We start from the raw sequence: 5,719 nt of genomic DNA, 5'->3' as shown, positions 1-5,719 counted from the left end.
AGGAGTGACAGGGAAACAGCGTGGTGGCATTTGGTCCATAGTTCCCATAGGCAATGCTATGGCAATAGCTATAGGGGTTCTGGGAGGAATATGCAATGGGGGATAGCAGGCATTGGCTAGCACTAGCAATTCTTCATTGCAGTTAACAGACATCACACAAGGCAAAACAAGCAGTCCCAGGATGCTATTCCTTTCCTTGCCAACAACTAAAAAGTCTTGCCTATGTTGTGAAGGCCCAGTGATTCCTGTTGAGATATAATCATAGCCATCATCTTTTAGAAAGGTTGTTGGCTTGGAGGTTGCCAAGGTGCACCAGGTCCCTGGGGGTAATAGGTTTGGGTCATTACTTGGGATTGTGCTGGTGATGAAGCGAAGAGCGTTTGGGTCGGGGTATTCACAAATTTTTCCTCGGGCGCTTGGGGTGCCATTACTTGTGTCCTCACGCGATGGCGCTGCGCGCTCCCCTTGGGGTTTTTTTGATTGTATTTTCTACTCATGTCTTGTCTGGCTTGATACTGCCAGGCAGGATGCTTTCCCTTCTTAGAGGTGGAGCAGCGATCTGGTGCCTGCACACCTCTTTTGATGTCTGGGCAGTTCCTCACGATATGACCAGCTCGTTTGCAGAAGTAGCAAGGTCCTGAAGTCACAGTAGCTTGCATAACAGCCATGGTGTTGTCTTGTTGTTGTGAGTTTAAATGCAGGGCGGCTAAGATTTCAGTAAGTTTCTGGTCTCGTGTTTCAGCTTGTGCTGCTTGTGCTGTAAGAGCCCTTTCAATTTTTTCTCCAATAGTTTTTCCAAGTTCATTTGCTTGAATAGTTGCCACGTGCTGTGGGCTCCCAATTTGGTTACAAGCCTCAATCATTTCAGGCACTGTGGGTCTCTCTTTTCCTAGGGCTTTGATTGCTCTTTTACATTCTGGACTTGCATTATTTTCAATAATGTCCCGTACCATTATTGGGCGAGCTATATCATCACCACATTGTCTTTCTGCTGCTTGGATCACTCGATCCACAAATGTGGTAAATGGTTCAGATTAATCTTGGCTAATTAGGTTGTAGGCTTTTTCAAAACTTCCTGCAGGCTGAATTTGTACAAAGGCTCTACGAGCCATCTTTTTAATGTCATCTAATGCTGTTCTGGGTAAGTTCACTTAATTATCATTCTGATCATCAGGAGGGTCGCCAGTTAGCTTAGACATAGTAAGGGTGCGAAGGTCCACATCAGTACATTGTCTGTACATCTGCAGTACGTTTGTAAGCAACCTTCTCCATTTGAATTCCCACAGCATATATTGAGAATCTGTGAGAATTACACCAGCGAGGTTTTTGCAGTCATTTGGTGTAAGTGTATATCCTTCCAGGGTGCTTTTTAGCAGTTGTTTAAAATATGGAGAGCAGATGCCACTGTCCTTTATTGCTTTTCTTAATTCTTTAATTTCATGAGATGGAATAGGTGTCCATGTTCTGGGACCTCCAGCTTGCTGGCTGAATATCACAGGCATGGCTAGAGGATTTAGATTTTCTTCTTTGCAAATTTCTCGTGTGACTTCATGCCAGTCTGTCAGTTGAAGGTCATCAGAACATTTCTGGGGACCTTCCAAAATCGGGATTAGTGGTGGTGGATCCTCAGATTTGAGACAGCTTGCATCTGCAAGGGCAAAGCAGTTCTCTGTCCTGTATTTGTTAAAGTGGCTGTCACATTCCATCCTCCCCCTTCTCGTTGCATGGCTTGTGTTCCAAGCTGTGGTTCTGTCATGCTTGGGCACGATGCAGGAGGCAGAAGCAGGGATGCAGGAGGCAGAGAGCTTGTCAGTGAAGACATCTGAGAAGAACTTGAAGCTGCGGGAGGAGTCGTCAGGCATGAAGCTGTTACTGTAGCATGTAGGTCTGGCGGTGGAAGAGGCGCGGAAGGATACATATAAGTCGCTGTAGAATCATGTTGCTGTTGTGCTGCGTGCAGGGTCGTAGATGAAGGAAGGGCTGCTGGAGGCTGTGGTCGTGCAGAAACTGCTGGTGGCTGTAGCATCGGGGGCTGTGCAGCACGCGCGGCAGTGTGGACTATTTGCGATGTAACAAGTTCCGGCTGAGCGTAGGTTTCTGCATGGGGCTGTATCAGAGGCGGTGACGCGGCCGGGCACGTTGGCGCGAAATGCGAATGCGCTGCATGCACAGGGTCGGCGTAGGAAGTCATCACGGCGGCGGGCTGCACGGGGCGCGCGGGACGTGGCGGAGGCGCAGGGATCGCAGCAGGAACCGTGGGAGGGATCTCTAAGAAGCCTGCGTGTCACCGTGAAACACAAAGAAATCACACGAAGACAAGAGATTTCTGCAGAGGTTCTTCTGATCCAGCTTCCAGCTGAAAGGGTGGAGAGAAGACACCCCTTTGTTTATTCTTTTACTTTTATACATTTGTGGGTCTAGCAGAAGATTGGCTTTTTGGGGTTTCCACCCCTCAGCCTCAGTGGCCAGACGAATTGTCAGTTACAATTGTTTTCAGGTTAGAAATATGCAAACAAAGGACAAAGAATGAAAAACAAAGGATTTGTTTATATTACTTCTGTGGGAAAGGTAGAAGAACTGCTCTAATATTCTACAGTAACTAAAAGATCTGACTCCATTTATGAAAATCAAAAGGCTAATAAAAAACTCAGAAAAACCAGGGTAACATCTCACCCTTTTAACTTTAAAAAAAAGAAAAAAACAGAAAAAGAAAAATGAACAAATTTACAAAGGGAATATATACAAGTTCAATCACTGTCTGTGGAGGAATCATCAGAGTGATCACTCGAGGATTCATCCACTTGGTGGCTTTAAAGTTGATCACGGCTTCCACCTTGCCTGTCAGCTGAATTCTCCCTCTGTGGTCGCAGGTCAGGACGGACACACTTTGAAGGTAGCCAGCGTGTCCCAGTGTCCGTGGACACACACGCATACCCTCGCCCCATAGCGATTAGGTCATAGGGTCCTTCCCATTGCTTGGTGACTAAATTTCGGACCCGTACCTTTGCTCGAGGCTGTTGCTCACCATCTGAAGCCTGCAACGAGAGATGATGGTTCAAAATGACAGGATTATTTGAGTTCTGCGGCACCGTAAGGTGATTGATGGTGTACAAAGCCTTTGCCAACCGACTGTTTGGGGTTTCACCCTGCATTCCCCGTTTCTGCTTCTGAAGAACACGCTTGAGTGTACCATGATTGCGTTCTACAATCGCCTGTCCTGTCGGAGAATGAGGGATGCCAAAGTTATGTGACACACCCCACGACTGTAGGAACTGCCGTACCTGCTGCGAGGCATAAGCAGGACCATTGTCGGTTTTCACAGCAGAAGGGATGCCAAAATTATGTGACACACCCCACGACTGTAGGAACTGCCGTACCTGCTGCGAGGCATAAGCAGGACCATTGTCGGTTTTCACAGCAGAAGGTATGCCAAGAACAGCAAAGGCCTGCCTCCAGTGGGCAATGACATCACGGGCTTTCTCTCCTGTGTGAGCAGAAGCCCACATCGCAGATGAGAACGTGTCCACCGTGACATGCACATACTTGAGCCGGCCAAACTCGGCGACCTGGGTAACATCGGTCTGCCAAAGCTCCAAGGCTTTAAGGCCTCTGGGGTTAACCCCTGCCGGCAATGGCGCACCAAGGGCGTGACAGTCATCACATGATTCGACAATTTCACGAGCCTCAGTGGCCGTCAGCTGGAACTGCTTCTGCAGCGTATGCGCGTTTTGGTGGAAAAACCCATGCGATGCCTTGGCCTGCGCGAGCACGTCAGGCTGAGGGGCTACCCACGCTGGGTTAGCCAACTTGTCAGCCCTTGCGTTACCTTCCGCTACAAATCCTGGCAAATTAGTGTGACTCCGTACATGCAGAACGTAGTATGGATGAACTCTGGCCTGAATTGCACACCACAGGGCCTTGAGTAAATCAAACAAGGCAGGGTTACTGACCTCCTTCAAAACTGAACAACTCAATCGCTGTGCGATGTCGGCAACATAGGCAGAGTCCGTGACCAAATTGAAAGGTTCCTGGGAAAATTTCTCAAATGCCATGACAGCAGCCTTTAGTTCAACCAGTTGGGCTGAGCCATCCTCATGGCCTTCCAAAACCTGCCACTCAGATCCATCCTGCCAGGTAACAATGGCTTTTCCTGTTTTCCCCGAACCGTCAGTGAAGACGGTGGGACCTTGCACTGGCTCTTGGCTACTTTTGGGTCGTAGAGAAAATTGAGTATTTTTGGCCACTTGCAATAGCTTGTGGCTAGGCAGATGATAAGTGATCTGCCCTGAAAAGCCCTCGAGAGCACTTTGCAGCGAAACATTGTTCGCATAGCTCCAATCAAATTCCTCCCTCTGAACCGGGAGTATGATCTTTGAGGGATCTGCACCCATCAATTGCAAACAGCGTTGCCGGCACTTGATTATCAAGCGTGCAATCAATTCAAACAGCGCTGTCGCCGTCTTATGCGGCTGATGAGGCAGGAAGACCCATTCCAAGACGTGCAGAGGATCAGTCCAATCATCATTCCATTGGCCGATGATACCTGTAGGATGTAAATCAGGAGTGGTGATGAACACAGTAACATCAATGGAAGGTTCAATGCGGTACACCTGGCAAGCCGAAACAGCTTGCTGAACCTCCTCCAGCACTTTTCGTGCCTCAGGGGTCAATTCACGAGGTGACTTTAAATCAGTGTCCCCTTTCAACAATTCAAATAAGGGAGACAGTTGTGCTGTGGTCAGTCCCAAGTAAGGACGTAACCAAGTGATAACACCTACCAGCTTCTGAGCATCATTCAGTGTCTTCACTGATTGCACAAATTGCACCTCCTGGTGACGGATTGTCCGTTCCAGAATTTTGACTCCCAAATATTTCCAGGGAGGTTGTTGTTGTACCTTTTCTGGAGCCACCTGCAGTCCATGTGAATGCAGAGCATTCAACAACTGAGGCTGTAGCCTCAGCAGCTCTTCCTGAGTGGGCGTAGCCACCAAAATGTCGTCCATATAATGATAGACGTGAGCATCAGGAAACCGCTTGCGAACTCCAGACAAGGCACGGGCTACATACCATTGGCATAACATTGGGGAATTCCGCATTCCTTGAGGCAAAACTCTCCATTGATACCGCTGTGCGGGCTCGGCATTGTTTATTGTTGGCACCGTGAAGGCAAATTTTGGTCTGTCATCGGGATGCAGAGGGATCGTAAAAAAACAATCCTTCAGATCCACGATGAGGACCGGCCAGTCCGCAGGAAGCATGGTAGGCGATGGCATACCAGCCTGCAATGTCCCCATGCCTTCCATCACGGCATTGATCTTTCGGAGGTCTTGTAGCAACCTCCATTTCCCAGACTTCTTTTTGATACAAAAGACAGGAGTGTTCCAGGGACTGGTAGATGGTTCCAAATGCCCCTGATCCAACTGCTCCTGTACAAGTTCACGAAGGGCGACTAGCTTGTCATGAGGGAGGGGCCACTGATTCTCCCAGATGGGTCTGTCCACCAGCCACCGTAAAGGAGGCGTGGGACACTCTGTGCCCTTCATCACAGTGGCCCCAATCAAAAATCCGTCCCCAGTCGCACCCCCCACGCGGCCAAAACATCCCTCCCCCAGAGGTTCTGAGGAATCTCAGTAACATGAGGCCAAATTATGGCGGTCTGTCCCTCCGGGTTCGTGATGGCCACGGGATTCTGGCTCACGTAGCATTGCTTTGTTCCTCC

The sequence above is a fragment of the Hirundo rustica genome, chromosome W, assembly GCF_015227805.2.
Source record: "Hirundo rustica isolate bHirRus1 chromosome W, bHirRus1.pri.v3, whole genome shotgun sequence".
Taxonomy (NCBI): domain Eukaryota; kingdom Metazoa; phylum Chordata; class Aves; order Passeriformes; family Hirundinidae; genus Hirundo; species Hirundo rustica.
This window is presented reverse-complemented; position numbering follows the sequence as displayed.